This window comes from Rhinolophus hipposideros, assembly GCF_964194185.1.
Source record: "Rhinolophus hipposideros genome assembly, chromosome: 15".
Classification (NCBI taxonomy): Eukaryota; Metazoa; Chordata; class Mammalia; order Chiroptera; family Rhinolophidae; genus Rhinolophus; species Rhinolophus hipposideros.
In genome coordinates this window covers 11,829,417-11,847,021 of record NC_138061.1, presented here as the reverse complement: position 1 = coordinate 11,847,021, position 17,605 = coordinate 11,829,417, and the positions used below count along the sequence as shown (strand labels likewise).

At 47.2% G+C, this 17,605-nt stretch overlaps 1 protein-coding gene across 6 annotated transcripts in view; it reads right to left on the bottom strand.

Annotated features, from left to right (window-relative positions):
- Window positions 1-17,605, bottom strand: part of HSPA12A (heat shock protein family A (Hsp70) member 12A) — a 139,132-nt gene that overhangs the window by 61,204 nt on the left and 60,323 nt on the right. The window lies entirely within an intron of this gene.

The following is a 17,605-nucleotide window of genomic DNA, read 5'->3' as shown; positions in this document are numbered from 1 at the left end:
GAGGTTTGAGGGGGGCAAGCGATGAGCCCCAGAACACACATAGCAAGTAAGGGGCCAAGCTGGGATCCTCACCCAGGTCACAACCACCAGCTATCCCCCTCATGCCCTGAGATGGTCCATGGCTCCCAAAAGACACCTAGGGGAGGCATCATCACCGCTGGGTTTTTTTGGGGGGGCGGGGGCAGAGGGTTGTAGGGAGAGGCCAAAGACCAGGCTCTGCTCAGAAAGTGATTGTAGGGTGATGAGTTAAAAGGATGAATTTGTCCTCAACCACCTACCTGCATTAAAAATCCCAAATGTACAGTCTGTGGCTGTATGTGAGACCACAGGCGTGTTACTTAACACGCCTCAGTATCCTCATCTGTGAAATGGGTACAACAGGAAAACATACATCATAAGACTGAAGAGGATTAGATGAGACAATGCATGTAACATGCTTTGCTTGGGGTCTGGCATATGGTAAGCAGTCCAGAGAGTATTAGATTAAGTCAAAGTCACCTTTTTTAAACAGTGAACAATGGCCAGTTGTGCAGGGCAGTGGGCAGTGGGGCCACGTGACAGGGGCACTCCCAGAGTGGAAACAGTGTTTTCCCAAAGAGTGCCCTTTCCCTACTAAGGCTGTTTGCTTGCTGAGACAACACCCCACCATCTCAGAGGCAGACCCATGAGATGGCCTGGAGGCCAGGGGCATGTGGCAGCTGAAGTGGGCAGGAGAAGCATTGAGGCAGTTGTCAGGGTGACAGCCAGGCTGAGCAGGCTCAGGATGGAATAGGGAAGGACCAACCCAGGCCCTACAGCTGCCCGCCCAGTTCTGGTCATAAATCCCCACTGAGTGAAGCTGGCTGGGCAGAGGCTGCATGGATTGGAACATGAGAGGGCAGGGAGAGCCACCAGCGCTCTGTCCACTAAGTACCAGTGTCACATGGACACATAACTGGGCGGTGAGGCCAAAAAGAGCTTTCTAATAAACACGGGTCTGACTGAGTCTCTCTAGTGCTCGAAACCATGCCAGGCCTTCCTCCTCTACGGGAAAGAGCCCTAACTCTTAAGTGCGACTTTCAACACTTTGGACAATAGTGAGCCCCAACCACCCTCTCTGTAGTCGCTCTCCCAAGAAGCCTTCCTCAGCCATGGTGACAAGCTGCCTCCGCCTCTATGTCTGGCATGCCCTTCACTTCCCTCTTCTACCTGCCCACCTCCAGGCATCCTTCAGGGCCCCAGTCCAAGGCCACCAGCACAGGAAAACCAAGGACACTGCCCCCACCTCCGGGCTCCCAAAGTGCGCTACATACCCACACACCTCTCTTCATTTGTCTCCTCCTGCTACCCTTTCTGTTGCCCAGGCAGCTTGGCACTCAGGAGGCTCCTCTGTCTATCTGTGGAGAAGCCCACCTCTACTCCCAGGGCTGGACCTTCCCCCAGGGCTCCAGACCTCCTGAGAGTCTCCCCAGGTGCCTCCTAGGCCCTTCCCACTTAACCAAAGCCCAGCTCATCCTCTCCTGTCTTCCCTCGTGGTTGCAGGATCTCAATAAGGCAACCAGTCACTAAGCCACACACAATGGCGTCACCTGTCATTCCTCCCTCTATGCTCCTCCATGTCCACTCAATGTGCGAGTCAAGGGTTGTCCAGTTGACCTCTGAAATCTCTCCATTCTCACGGCCACTGTCTCGTCCAGAGCCCATCACCTCTCACTGCCTACATGTCTGCAGGGCGCCCTCACCAGTCCCCTGCCGCCTAGCCTACCCCTCAGTCCATTCTTTGCGAATCTGACCTGCTCTGCCCACAGCTGTCTCTCTCCCCCAGGACTTCTTCTGATCCATCCCACCCACCTCTGCCTAAGTGCTGCGCTTCCAAACGCCTTAGAATGTGTTGGATGTTTGGAATACTCCTTTCCTGGTCCTGCCGCCACCGGCAACCTGGAGGCTCAGCACGGACCGCCCCACTCCCGGAAGGCTTCCCTGCACCCCATTCTAGCCTAGGTGCTCCTCTTCAGTGTCCTCATGGCACCCTGTCCCTCCCCATCAGGCTCTTGATCTCTGGCATCAAGATTGGCCTTGGCAGCCAATCAGAACCAGCAGGAACCCTGCAGCCCCCGCCCTCCTGCAGGCCGCAGTGGAAAGGCCTTGGGTACCATCTGCCATCTCCACGGACCCTCAGCTGCAATGACCGGAGGGCACATGAGGAGGATGGGCGATGACATGTAGGCCCCATGCTGTGGGCCGAGAGCAGACAGTTTAAGAATCGCCCTGGTGAGCACACATTCAGCCAGGTCTCACCGAATTCTCACAGAGGTCATCGCCATTTTACAGAAGAAATGGAAGCACACGAAGGTTGAGGCCCTGCTCCAGCTTCCTCAGGCCATTAGCAGCAGGGCTGAGATTCAAGGCCAGGCCCTTCTCCTGTCACTCAACCTCAGGGAAGAGCCCCCACCCTTGCTGCCTATAATCTCTTCCCCACCAACAGCCAGAGTGAGATCCTAGCACTTTCCTGCTCCCAGGTCCTACATGAATTGGCCTTCCAATGCCCCTTGACTCTCGCTCCTTCTTCTCCCATCCTTCAAGCCGAAACACATACGTTGCTCATCTGAACACGCCAAATCTGGTCCCACCTTGGGCCCTCTGCTCCAGTTGGTTACCCTGCCTGGCACACATTCCCCAAGAGAATCATGTGGTTTGCTCCCTCATTCACTTCAGGAAATGTCACCTGTCCAGGCCATTTTAGCTAAGACTGCTGCCTCATCCCCAGGAGGAAGTCAGCTCCAGGGGAGGAGGGCTCTGGACCGTGTGGTTCACCTCCATATGCTGGTCTCCAAAATAGTGTCTGGCACATAGCAGACACTCAGTAGACGCCTGATGATGGACAGACTCAGTCAGTAAAGCAGGAAAACAACAGGCTTTGCCCAGCTGGGAGGACAAAGCCCGCCACAGGGACACCACCCCGACTCCTGCGGATCTCCCAGTCATTTCAGAGCATGTTCAGATCTGTGGGAGGTTGCTCGACAGCAAGTTACCTCCAGCTCCCTTCCAAAGGATCCTCCTCCCAGAAGTCCCTGTGGTCTGTGGGCGTGGGCAGCTAGAATGTCCCCACCCCCCACCAGTACCAATTACAGATCTTGGCTGGACACTTGAATCCCAGAAAGAGGCCCAGCACACAGCCAAGTCACCACCTTCTACACTCCAGCCACATGGGCCCATCTGCAGGTCCCCAAAGAGCTGATGCCTCCACTGGGAGCCCATTCTCCACCCATTTTGCCAGTAAACCCCTCCTCCGGGTCTCAGCTTAGATGTCACACTTCCAGATAACCATCCAGCCCTCCATAATAGAATGAGGCCTTTCCCCTGTCTTCCGTGCCTGAGTCCCCATACAATTCTATCATAGCAATTATCACAACTCCGGGATCAGTACGTATCATTATTAACCCATTGTACAGGCGACAAAATCAAGGCCCAGAAAGGTCACCCAGCTAAGAATCTGCAGAATTGTGACTAGAATTCTGAGACTAGAACTTGGGTCTTTCCAACTTCAGTTTGCCCAAGCTCGCCAAGGGTAGGTCGGCCATGTCCACAGACTCTGGCATAGAGCCTGGCACAGACTGTTAAATATTGAAGGAAAACAACCCCCTCAGCATCAGGCCCTCACCTTTTTCATTGTTTCTGGGATCCTCTTCATCCACCAGGCCAAAGACACCTCCCTGTCAGCAGGCTCCCTGTTCTTCACACCCCCTCCCCCAAACAAAGATATACTCTCCCCCTGCAATATCAATTCATGCCAATAGAAGCTGGATCCCAGAGGCCAATCCAGCCAAATACTCTACCAGGCAGCCAGGACACCCTGTCATCTGCACCAACCACCAACTGCACAAAGGGCTGAACACCTGGACAGGTTGGAGAGTGCGGGGCCAGGGGAGGTGGCTGAGTCCTCCGACCCCCAGATCAGATGAAACGGCAAAACATTTGCTGATAGGTCAACTGCTGAGGGTGCTCATCCTGGGGACACATGGGGACCAGGACAGGGAAAATACAACAGCACAAAGCAGAGTGGAGGACAGCATGGGGGGTCAGCCAGACCAGGGTTCAAATCAGTGTGGAGCCCCCTCAGGTGACCTGGGGATACACTGCTCTGCGTCTGTTTCTTCACCTGTAAAAGGGTCCATAATCATAGGTAAGACGATGATGGGAGGTAATACATGTAAAATACTCATCACAGGGCGAGGCTACGTACACTGCTGTAAATAGGACTTCTTATTCAGTTTGCAAATTTGGACCACAAGATGCCTATTTCTTGTGTATTATAAATTATAGAATGTATCTAGGTAAAATTTTCTTGGCTGATGAAGAAACATAGACAATATGGGGTGAGTTGTTTTTTTAAAAAATATTTATCTTTAAATTATTTATTTTATTTTTAAGTTTGAGAAATACTGATACTCATCCAAAACTGAGCTTTCATGCAGAAAGCTTCCAGTAAATGCTACTTGGGACTTGAAGATATGCCACCAGAGTTTTACCTATAAACTGAATATCATAGAAGTGACTCCTTTAAAACAGGAACAAGTATCAGATGAGGTAAGACAAACTTACAGGGAAAGCCCAGCAAGCATCGGGGTCCTTAACCTCTGACTTTTACTACATTTCAAATATCCAGCCTCGGAGCCAAAGCCTAGTGTCCGGTTTATACATCCTTTTCCCTTGGATTTCCACCCCATCTGGTGTGAATCAGCCTCTCCATAAACATTCCGAAACACACTTTGCACATACAACATGAGCGGACTCTTCCAGGCAAAAATTCAAAGGCTGGAGGAAATTATTTCTCAAAACATCACAAGCCCTCCAGCCTGCAATGTAAACTTTAGAAATACCTGCTCAGGTAATGCAGGGTTATCCAAATATTTTTTGTGTGTATTTCAAGCAGCAGAGCAAATGCCTATGGTAGCTCTCTCTGCAGTGTCCTTAGAACTGCTCCAACTGTGGCCCTGCAAGCTCCTGGTTCCTAACAAGATGGGACATTCTAGAAGCCATATGTGAAGGACACTGCAAAGTGAGAGAAGGCTCGCAGAAGGACAAAGGAAATGATCTCATGGCCAGGAGAGCTTCTACATGGGCTGAAACACACTGTAGACTACTAGAGCCAAAAGGTTTCACGTTTAAGAGAAAAACTATCTCTTTCATCTTTTCCAGCTCACAGCCCAGTGCCTGGCTCACAGCAGGGTCACGATAAATATTTGTTGAAGAAATGAATGAATGGTCAAGTAAACAAACAATGGAGTGGAACCGGGCCCAGAGAAGCTAAATCTCTTGTTCAAAGGCACACAATCAATGACAGAGCTGGGGCCAAATCCCAGAACCTGCCGTCCAGCTCAGCTCAACCTTCAGTGCCTCCTCTGCAAAAGGCCCAGCAGGAGATGGCTCGTGCTGACTGTAGTTGACAGGTGACACCTGGGACACTGAGAAGGCAGGCGCTGCGGCCCTTTCTAGCTCTGTGGAGATGGGTGCAGTGCTGACTAGCAATGTCTGTCCCCTATAGGGAGTGTGCACCATGGAATCCATGTTATGATGCCTTGACTTCCAGAGTCCCTCCTCTCTTTCTATAATTTCTATAATTCTGTCAGGGACAAAGAGAGAATTCTGCACTGTGCAAAGATAAATCCCGGTGGATCCAGTCATCTGCAGTCTCAAATGCCAGAAAAAGCCCTTGAAAAACCAAATGTCCCCTTATCATGGTGCTGCCTGATTACGCTGCCTAATGTGTGTGTCCTAGAGAGAGGCAGGCTGGTATACCTTCTTGGTTTGCACCGTTTGTGTTTTCTTCCTGGTGGTAGGTTCATTGTCATAGTATTTGCCTGGAGAAGAGATACAGACAGCACTGTCTCTGGATCACTAGGTTCCTAAACTCCACCCTGGGAGCTTGTCTCTGTGCCTCAGTTTTGTCACCTGTAAAGTGGGGAGATTACCTGAGGGGAACTTTAAGTCCTCCCTAAGAAAGAGCACACGAAAAGAGGTCTCTCTGTTCTGGAAACCATAGATCCAGGAAGAACAACTGGATAAGGCACTTAATGATGAGGGTCACTCCCTCCTTCCACAGATAGTTACTGAGGTTTTACTATGTAGCAGGCACTGTTCTAAACTTGTAAGAAACAAAACAGCCAAAATGTATCCTCTTGGCCAGCAATACTCTAACTTCGTTTGGCAGAAAGAATGTCACAAACTCTTTGGGGAAATTGAGTACTGTGATGCTTCTTCCCGAAAACCGTGCACAGAATTATACTCCCCTGCTGTACCGTTCCAGGCTCTCAGCATCCTGAAGCCGGAGGACCTAAGGACCCCAGATTAAGAACCAAACTCCAAGACAACTACATAAAATGGCGGCTTTTCCGCCAGGTGCACTGGGCTGAGGAGCCCAGGGCATGTCAGGAAGCAGCTTGTGAATGGCAGGGGCAGGAGAGGGCTCTGGTGTCAGGCAGGAGTGGGTGACCCGGGACCCCAGAGCCTTAGCTGTAAGGTCAACTGAGGCAGAGCATGTGACACACTCTAACAGCGCCACTATTCCCACTTTTTAAAGATGAAGGTCTAGTGAGATCACTTGCAACCTCGGCCTGAGGTCGTAATTCTAAAGGGGCTGCGTTAGGCCATTCATCTCCTTCAAAGCTTGTGTTTTATTTAAAGACTGCATTTACATTTTGCATTCAATCCTATGATATATCTTCAGGTTTTTTCCTAAACAAAACTAAAACCTTAAATTTCTATTACTTGTTTTTAAACTGTCTTCCTGTGAAAAATTGTAAGTGTCCACAAAAGGAAAGGCCATGATGTAATGAACCCTCCGGTACCCAGCACTCAAGTTACTTAATTGTTAAAAATCAACTCTTGAAGTGACATCAACTCTCCCAGGAAGAAATCATGGTAGCCGTCATTTACATTTTACATGTAAATATGCTCATTTAATTTTCACAGCTCTCCCTCTAAGAAGTATAAACTAATATCGGCCTATGTTTCAGAGGGGGACATTAGGGGTGACGAGGTCAAGCCACTTGCTGGAGGTGTCGGAGCTAAAAGGGGCAGAGCCAGGAGTCACCCCGAGCTGGGCAGCATCCCCACCCAGAGGGGAAGTACTTGCTCTAAAACAAATCAAGAAAATGGGTCCATGCCCTCCTTCTTTTATACCTAAAGTTGGCATTAAAGTTGTACCCCTTCCTGAGGCATCCCACTGCAGGTCAGCCAAGACACATGGTCATCCATTCCTCCTCTCCCTCATTCGTTCTCATTCAGACATGTGCAGGCCTCTCAGTGCTGGGACACAAAGTCAAGCCAGACGGGAACCCAGCCCCCAGAAGTGCCCAGCCTCAGAGGAAAGGAGGAAAACAGACAGGCATGAAAAGAGTCAAGGCAGACCTTCACCAGTGCCCAGGCATGCAGAATGTATAAGGCAACTGCTCTGGGCCTCACCTATTCTCTGTCTCCTCCACCAGGAAGCAAGACCCTGGAGGGCAGGGGGCAGGGAGCAGAGGGCCAAGGGGTATGGTATGGGTTTGGGAATTAGATTATACTTGGGTTGGAATCCCACCTCCATCCCTTCCTAGCTGTGTGGCCTAGGGTAAGTCACCTACCTTCTCTGATTCACTTGTAAAAGGCGATTGATAAACATATACTAGAGCCTTTGGAGCACTACATTAGATAATGCTTTACCCAGTTTCTTCAGCAAAGGAAGCTTTCCAGCAAAGCTGGCCATTACAATTGGCTATTATTCATAACCAGCTCTTGGTAAAGACCCCCAGCTTGCCCGTGTAACGCAGGAGCTTTGCAAAAGAGCACGCTCATTTCCCAGTTAAGATGTTTTTCTTAATCAGCCTCTCCTCGGAAATTCTGTTAATTTGGAAAATTAAAAAAATGAAACTTCCCAGCCTTCCCTACTCAGCTGGCCAAGGGGTGTGGGCCACGTGTGAGAACAATATGGGGGTCAGTGGAGCAAGGACAAAGACACCCTGTTGTTTTCTAGCCCCGTGCTGGCATGCTGGCACACATCCCACGATCCTGCTGGCAAACCCATGGTCAATGGGGCTGGGGTGGCCAGAGCTAAAACTTCAGGCTCAGGCATCACCGAGCTCCATCCAGCCTCTCTCCAGGAGCTCCTCCTAGGTTGTCAAAGACAAAGAAGGCCCCAGAGGACACCTTGCACATAGTGTGCACTTTGTTAACAGTTTTTGTCACTATGCCAGTAGTGGGACAAGCATCAGATTTGGTCTCAGAACCCCTGGCTCAAGACCAGCCTCTACCACACATTTGGTGTGTGGCCTTGGGCCGGGCACTAAGCCTCTCTGATGCCCAGTCTCCCCATTTGTACGTGGATAAAAATTATACTTATTCCTCCTGCCTGTCAGAGATCTGGGGTGAAATGCCCCCAGCTTTGCCACCTCTTAGTTTGTGATCTTCGTGACTTGAAGCCTTACTTTCCTCATCTTTGAAATAGGAGGAATTATTGCACCCACCTTCCAGTGCTGCTGTGAGGATGAAATGGGTCAATGTGTGGAGAATTCTTGGCCCAGGGGCTGGCGCATAGTAAGGGCTCAGTGATAGGTAGAGAATGGATGTTCCATGGTAAAGAATGACTAACCCTGAGTCTCTTCATCATCACCATTATCACAACCACCAGTGCCTTTCTGTGTCTGCTTATTTTATGCTGGACAAGAAGCCAAGCACATGACTTGGGCCACTTTATTTCGCCTTCCCAAGAAAGCAGGCCTTGTGCACAGGATGGGAGCACCCTCAAGGGCAACGCAGTGGATCTGCAGGCCACGCTCTCTCTGCCCCACCCCAAACGGGTCCACTGCAGTGGCTTCACAGCCAGGTAATGGCTCCAGACGGCTCCACCAAGGCCTTCCCTAGCTGGCAGGAAGAGGGGAGAAAGACACGAAAGCAGGCTCCTCCCACAACAAGCCTGCACCTGCACATTCTTCACCTGTAAAATGGGGAGGAAACACACTGCCCTGAACCCCTGGCTCACCATGAGAAGGTGAAGTGCTAAGTTCCGGGTAAAGTGGAGAGCCATTCTTGATCTTACCCCCAAAAGGTCTGTCATTTTCTTCACTTCCTATTTTGTCGAGCGTCTTCATAAAGTTCTAAGGTTGAAGCAAGAGGAGACGTCTTTTCTTTAAAAAAAATCACAATATTGAACTTAAAAAGGTTCGGTTTCTGTTTTTTAAAAACAAACCAAATTGAGGATAAGAAGGAAAATAGATGAGGAAGTAGGTGCATTACATGTAATCTAATGGGCGTATGAGTATGTGTGCACGTGTGTGTTTCTCAAAGTCCAGAGCTAAATACGTAAAAGTCACAAAGAAATATCACCAAGAAGAAAATAAACAGTTAAACAACCTGAAAAATTATTAATCTTGTCAGTAATTTACCCATGTGTGTATACAGTTAAACACCTACTAAAATATGGGTAAGTTATAAAACAATTAAACAGGGGCAGCGAGATGGCTTGGTTAGAGCACGAGCTCTTAATAACAGGGTTGCCGGTTCGATTCCCACAAGTGATGGTGGGAACCAAGATTGAAAACGGCAACTGGACTTGGAGCTGAGCTGCGCCCTCCACAACTAGATTGAAGGACAACAACTTGGAGCTGATGGGCCCTGGAAAAACACACTGTTCCCCAATATTCCTCAATTAAAACAAATTTTTTTTAAAGTTTACCAAAAAAACCCACAATGAAACAGTAATATCTAAAGAGGATAAGACTGTATTAAAATCTATACTTTCATACATACACAGATAGTGCTATCACAAACTAAGTAGTTTCACACTTTGGAAAATCATATGTTAATTAAAAACACTTTGATCAATTAATGCTTCTCTTAGAAATTATTCTGTCAAAAGAAAACAACTATATCCATGTATTTTTAAATGTTATTTCATGCAAGAAGTACAACTGAAAAAAATTACAAATATAAACATGAAAGTGGTGTAACGACATAGGAAAATGTCACTTTATAATATTAAGTGAACAAAAGAAGCAGAAAAAGTATGTGTACCTGCGTATAGCCACTAAAATTATGCCTGCATACGGATAGATACTGGCATGCAGGAAAATCAAAGTTGTGCTAATGGAAGAAAAACGAGGGAGACTCTTGTCCTTTCCCAAGTCCCCTTAAGGCTGTATCACTGTTTTTTCCCCCCATCTCCCTCTTTCTCTAAACTCCAAGAACACAGCCCCTCACCTCCTGCGAAGGGCGGGAGTTACAACGTGCCTCCACCACCACCCTGACTCTCGCCATTTGATTTGGTTCCTAAATTTGTGTTGCTGTTTCTTAAAACTGAAGCCCTCAAAACAAACTGGCCCGTGTGTGTGTGAGATCAGAAGGCAAACAAGCTCCAGCAAACACTTTATTAGAGCAAACACACTCAACGTGTGCTGGGGCCGAGGAATTTCACATCCAGGCACGAAATGTCGTTCCCCACCAAAGGCCCTCTGAGGTGCCCCCGTGAGCTCAGAGCTGCCTCCCTTCCCCGAGATCACTGGCCGTGGCACCGGTCCATCCAGGGCACGACCCCATCCAAGGCACGAGCCCATGCCAGGCAATGGTTACTCTACTGCTGTCCCAAAGACTGTGGCCACCTCTCATCCTGTTCTGGGTCACATGCCCTTTTGGGATTCTGACAAAATGCTCAAACCATTTTGAGGGGTCCATAGATCTAGATGGTTGGAGTTCATTCATTCATTCATTCATTCATTCACTTATTTATGCACTAAAACAAGTATGTATTAAGGACATAACTATGTCCCAGGCCAGGAAGATAAATACAACAGTGGGAAAACAGGGCCCCTGTCCTGACGGAGATCGGTCTCTCGGGGTAGACAGAAAAGAAGAAAACACAATTTCCAGTGAGTTGTGGTTGGGCTGGCTCAGGTATAAAGTGCCAACATCAAAAGCTAATATTTATTGAGCACTTACTAGATGCCAGGCATGTTTCTAGGCCGTCTCCATGGAGTATATAACTCATTAGGGGTTACTGTGGATTATATTTCATTCACTTAATCTCCCAACATCCCTAGAGGGAGGTACTCATATTTTATTGCAGGTGAGGAAACTGAGGCACAGGAAAACTGCAAGAACTCTTTCAAGGCTGGTCAGCAAAGAAGTTTGAAACCTGGGGCCCCACCAGCACTCAGGCTGGTAAGCGAGCAGCCCCTGTCACTGTGGCTCGCCCTGGGGTAAAGGGGCTTATTCACAAATGGGAGGAAGCCCACAGGTCTCCCCGGGCTCCCCGTGTGGTGTTCTGGATTATGTCTGTGTTCCCTGAGCTGGGTTCATAGCAGGAGTCTCCCCAGGAGAAGCAGACCTCTGCTAGGGCTGCATATGGGCGGAGCCTTCTAGGTTCGGAGCCACAGGGCAGAGAACCAGGTCCCAGATGGGGAGCTGCTCACTTAGGGCCACAGTGAGCGCACCTGTAGACACCTGGTTCCTCTCCCTGGGTTACCTGGCCTCCCTCCAAACACCCCTTCCCTTCCACAGCAAAGGGCAGCAGGGGGTGTCCAGAGTTAGACTCACCCAGTGCACACACAGTGGATGATGTTACATAAATACCAAGTCCCATGAAGAGACAGAATGCCTTTCAGGCTGAAACCAGGAAGAAAGAAAGGCAGTATGTAGGTCGCAGTTAAAGCACAGGTCTGGGTTGGGCATCTTGCTGTGTGACTTTGGCATTTGTTGGTACCTCAGTTTCTACATCTGTAATGTGGGATAATAACTGAACCTGCTTTACAGGAATATTATGAAGATGAAATGATTTACTACATGTGTGTAAACAGTGGATAGCACATAGTGAGTACCAATGAATGTCAGACACTGTTGATTACAGAGTGATCATATTAACGTATCCACATATCCAGATAAATGCAAATCATATGGATCCATTTCTCTATCTACAATAGCTACATATGCATTGAAAATGCAGGAAGGAAAGACACTAACATATTAACAGTGGTAATCTCTGCGTAGTAAGATTGTAAGTGATTTTGTTCATTAAACCACCCACCACATTTTCACCAGAGAATGTTTTTCTTTTAGAAACAGAATAAAATCAACAGATGAATCTTTAAAAGTGAATCAACAGACGTGGGATAGGTGGTTCAGAAACAGAGGGTGGCATTGGAAAGGCATGTCCAAATGCTGAGTGCCTAACACTGTTTAAGGAAGGGAGGACATGGATTTGTGGATTTCAGTCTATTTGGAAACGCCCAAGTCATCCTTCAAATTAACGCTCGTGTCCCATCTTCTGAGCACGTTGCCACTTCTGCCCATCCTCACCCCACACTTGGTCCTTTTCCCTGTACATGTCCAGGCCTCCTCCGGGCCACGCCTCACAACTTCAGTTGCCGGTTATGGCCCACCTACTATGTGCCAGGCCCTGAGATAACCACTTTACTGGGTGATCTCTCAGCTGAGGTCCACAGAGAGCAAGTGACTTGCCCGGACCACTCAGCCAGGAGGTGGCATGGCTGAAATTCAAACCCAGACCGTCTCCCCTCACATCCGGGGCTCATCTCACTAGACAGCTCCATGACACAGAGAAGCCAGCGGTTACTGGAATAGGGTCAGAGGCCAAGGGAGGGGGTTTCTATTTTCTGATTAGAATCCTTCCTGTGCATAACTTCAGTGTTAACTGTGTGTTTGTGCGCACATGTGTGACTGTGCATGTTACAGAGAGAAAACATATTTATAGACTATTTTTCAGACTCTAAGAATAGATAGCAACACATGGAGCTTGCTCGGGTTTTTCAAAGAATCAGAGAAATTGAATTGAAAGTCAAAACGCTAAGAGGATGGAAACAGATGAGTAGAAAATAGAGAAGTCCGACCCTGTGTTTGGATTGAAGAAGGCCCAGGCAGATTCTAGGTCCTTGTTCCTGACCACAGAATCCAGGAAGTTCTAGGTCAGAAGGAACTATAGAGGTGATCTCGTTGAACCTTCTGCTCCATGCAGAAATCCCTCTCCCACACCCCAGCCAGCCAGCTTGCTTGAATGTCTCCGGATGGGAACTCAGTACTTGAAGAAGTAGCACATTCCCCCATCTCTGAGTGATGTCAGCAAGCTCTGCCTCTCACAGTTGAAATGTCTTCCCCATAATGTCACCCTTTGGTCTTAGTTCCAACCTCTGGAGGATAAAGACTAAATCTGCCCTTCTATCAAGAGAGCTTTTGCAGCAGTTAGTATACATTCAGTGGGAAGTGACAAAAAATCTTGACTCAATAACAAGCAATTCAGAGACGGCTCTGTCTCCATGTCTCTGGCTCTACCCAGTTACATTGTGGCTTGACCTTGGAAGGGCAGAAAGATGGCTGCTGGCGTTCCATGAGTCCTACTTAGCCATTAAGTGTCCAGAGGAAAAAGATACTATGTCTTCCTGTGGGTCTTTCTTTCCAGAATAACCCCATCCAACCTCTCCTCACTACTCATTGGACACAACTAGATCACATGATCACTCTGAAGTCTGAACCAATCATGAGCAAGAAAAATAGGATTGCTTTCATTGGCTTGGATGGATTTGGGTATACACCTAAGCTGGGGACATGGTCACTTTCCATGAGGATGAGCAAAATCAGGGCTCTTTCAGCAATGCTTAAGGGGGAAATAGATGTTCAGTCAACAATAGCGGCTTTGCCGGCGTTCAATACTTGGTTTGCAGAGTGGTGAGACATTTGGCAGCACTGAATTTTACTCTGAGGAATTATTTCTTCTTGAGACCCTCAATCCAGGATCCCATCCTCTGCAAGGCCTGGCTGATCAGCTTCTCTAGTGATGCTACAAACTGCCCCATATCCTTCTAGAACCTTCCTTTTTATAGCTTCAATAGCCAGACCCAGTCTCTGTTGCTTGCAGCCAAAGAATTCTAAGCAGTCCACCAGATTCAAGGGCACTGAGACTCCATGGCCCACCCTCCTGTGCTGGCAAACACCTAGGAGAGTGCACAGACCCTGGAGTCTGGGACGTGGGATGTAGAGAACCTGAACTGGAATCTGACAGACTGCATTCTCGGTACTCCTCTGGCTAGCGGGTGTGACCCTGGGCAAGTCATGCAACCTCTCTGATCAGACAAGCCCTGACATCACCTTGATCCAGCAAGGACTGGCAAAAAACAAACTAACAAACAAACAAAACATGAATGTGCCCACCCAACTTACGAAATCTCCCTGCAGTTAGGAGTCCTAAAAATCAGTCACAAATCACCATTTACTTGCTTAATGAATTATCAAATTTCCAATCACATTACCTCTCTACACCTCCGTTTTCTCATTTGTAAAATGAGGAACTAATAGCTTCACATAGGGTCTTGTGGATGATTATATAGAATGGTATCTGTGAAAGTACTTTCTAGTCTGTTAAATGCCACCGAATGTAAAGGATCAATATTCCTAATATCTGCTAGAAATATGTGTCTATTTTTTCAACAGGTAATAAATAAATAAGTGATATTAAATTATAAGTGTGTGCCATCCTCCCCATAGTTTCTATGATATTAATGGAGATAAAGGATAAAACACATGCACGACACAACTGGAGAAGCCAGAGGACAGCTGATGTATGTGGGAAAGAGAAGTATAATTCTCACCACATGTATAAAAAGAAAAAGATAAGGGGAAAAAAGCAGCCGTAATCTAAAAGGTGAAGGTGGAGAAACAAAAGAACAGACGCCTAGAAGAAACTTTGCAAATCTGGAACGAGAGGAAAGAGGTGTTGGAGAAGGCTGCCAAGAATATGAGAAAACGAGAGTGGTGGGGAGACAGGCAATGACAAGCAAAAACAAAAAGGATTTTTTAAAAGTTTGGCTGGATGTGATACGCGTCTCCCTTTGCATTTTCCTGAGAGACAGCAGGGAAGTTTTAACCTGCTTTCAATTATTTGGGAATGCTGTACTGCTGTGTCCCTGAACACAAGCCTGTGCTAAGATTGGCTTGTGAGGCGGCCTGAATTTTATGGTTTCCATGTACATATCAATTCAGAACTCAGTGCCAGCACTCAGGCTGCCGATACACATGGCCCCTGCCCTCACAGAGCTTGTGGTGTAGCATAAGCAGCATGGCCTGTCTGCTGCCTCACTCTCCCATCCTGCTGGTTACCAGACGCCCCCAGTCCAGAATCGCGCCTCTTCAGCCCCACAAAGCCCCTCCTCAGATCGTGCCCTCGTTATCTCTCCCTGGATTATTCTGTTCATTGGTCTCCCTGCCTCCAGTCCCAACCTCTCCCCCAGTCCACTTTCTACACTGCTGCCAAAACGTCTTCTTCTAAAATGCACATCTGATCATGGCTTGCCCTTATTTTAAATCTTTAAATCTTGCCTTCCTCCTCACCCCTTACTAGAAGAAGTCCTAATGCCTACGCTCCTGGTTAAGGCCTTCAGGATCTGGGCCTGGCCTACGTCTTGCCATCCTCTGCACCTCAGAGGGCCGCATTTTCACACTGCCTGGAAAACCCACCATAGTCCTCTTTTTCACCTCAAACACTCCTATTGCTCTTTCAGACTCAGTTGGGCATCACTCCTCCAGAAGACTTCCCTCCCTAGGAAGGGTTCGCCTTCCCCCACCTTGGACAAAGCAAGCCCTCTCCTCGATAGGTCATTTGTCTCTTTATACTCAGCAGTGATTTGTGTACAGCGTCCCCTTCCACTGCCACCATCTTAGGGACAGCAATGCATCATGGTCACCTCTAGCACAGCTCCAGGCACGGGGTAGATACACACATAGGAGTTTTGTTGCCGGTGTGACAGAGATGACAGGGCACAGAAAGCTACATGCTGCTGTTGGGAGGGGGTGGCATTGCCAGCTTAGTACCTCAACATGAACGTATGCATGGTGGAAACTCGGGGCTTTTAAATGGATCTATTTTTTCTACCTCATGGCACATGTGGGCCAGGAGAAGTCAGTGACCTTTTAGCTAATATTTTAAAATAAAATATTTTCAAATGACACCAAGGAAACATGGTCATTTTCCAATAATAACAACAAAATAACAATAAACATAAAAAAGAAAATTGAAATCTCCTGGGAACACACCACCCAGAGATAACCACTGCTGACATTCTGACAGTGGTCTCTGAAGAACTTTCTTATGCATATATTACATCTGTCTGGATAGTGTGATAGAATTTGGTCTCTATAAGCCCACAAGGCCTCAGCTTCCCAGAATCTGGGTGGAACTGTCCCCAGCAGAGTGGAACTGGGGGACTCTCCATCTGGGACTTTGGCCCTGGGCAAAGACACAGCTGGCCCTAGTCCTAGTTTGGGGCCATCTCCAGACAGACATAAAAGGGTCCTTTTTCTTTCCCTCATGTACAAGTGTGCTCTGGACTGGGAGTTTTTCTGGGTTATGAGATTCAACTCAACTGGAAAAGATCATCTGAGGTTTCCCAAGAAAGCGAGATTTGAAGACAGCATAGACTGAAGCTTTATTTTTGTCCAAAATAATCATGAATTATGAAAGCCATTGGCTGGAAGCTAGGGGAACAGCAGGCTTTTGTGGAGAAAGAAAAGGCGTGGGTAAGATATAAATGCTGAAAAGACTCTGAAAGAACCATTGAGTCGTGGGACAGACTCTGCAATGAGCCTCTCTCACTTCCCAGTATCCTCCAGCGGGGCATTTGTGATAGGTAACCTGTGACTGGAGGATACAAGTGAGCTAATGTGAAGATGTGCCCAGTGCCAGGACCCACCAGCGGTCCTCCGTTGTGGTTGCCAAGGAATTGATGAATTCCTTTATAATCCACTTTGGGGAAAGCCCATCAGTTAGCACTACCCTATGGAAGCTATAACTGCACACGGATTTATACTTTGACCCTGCAATCCCACATCTAGGAATCCACCTACAAATATAAAATAATGCAAAAGTGGGATTGTTTGTAATTGCAAAATACTGGAAACAACACAAATAATCACTCATAGGCTAGCTGAATATAAACTATTGTACATCTATTCAAGGAAATTCTACGCAGCCGTAGAAATGAATGAAGAAATTCCCTATGAATTGACATGGAGCAATTTCCAGGATATATATTATTAAGTAAAACAAGCCAAATACAAGAAACTATAAAAAGAGTTATACATTTTGTGTAAGAAAGGGGTAATATACATATGTATGTATGCTTAGCTTTGCAAGAAAATATAGGAGCAATAAACTAGAATCTAATAAAAGTTGGGGGGACATGATTAAAGGGATGGGGAATAGCGGTGAGACATCTATGAATTTATCCTTTAACATAGCTTAGATTTGGAGTGTTTCACATATTCAAAAATAAAATGAAATCCAAAGGATTTTCTAAAAAGCAAACTCTAAATGTGACATGAATAGAAACACCTAAACCTTATTGATAGCCTGTGAGTGGTAGGTACAAATCATTAATTCAAGTAATTTTGGACATAGCATTCTGATTGTATATCTTTAACATGCTATTTTCTATTGATAAAAAGAACTGCAAAGACATCTTGAACTTAATGTAGTAGGTTTGCCGTTGATAGAGGTACATTGGTGGTAAATTCTGAAACTATATTTTTATGTATTGAAGGATAGAACAAATGAGTACATATCTGTTGTTGTGGAGAACCAGGATTTTGA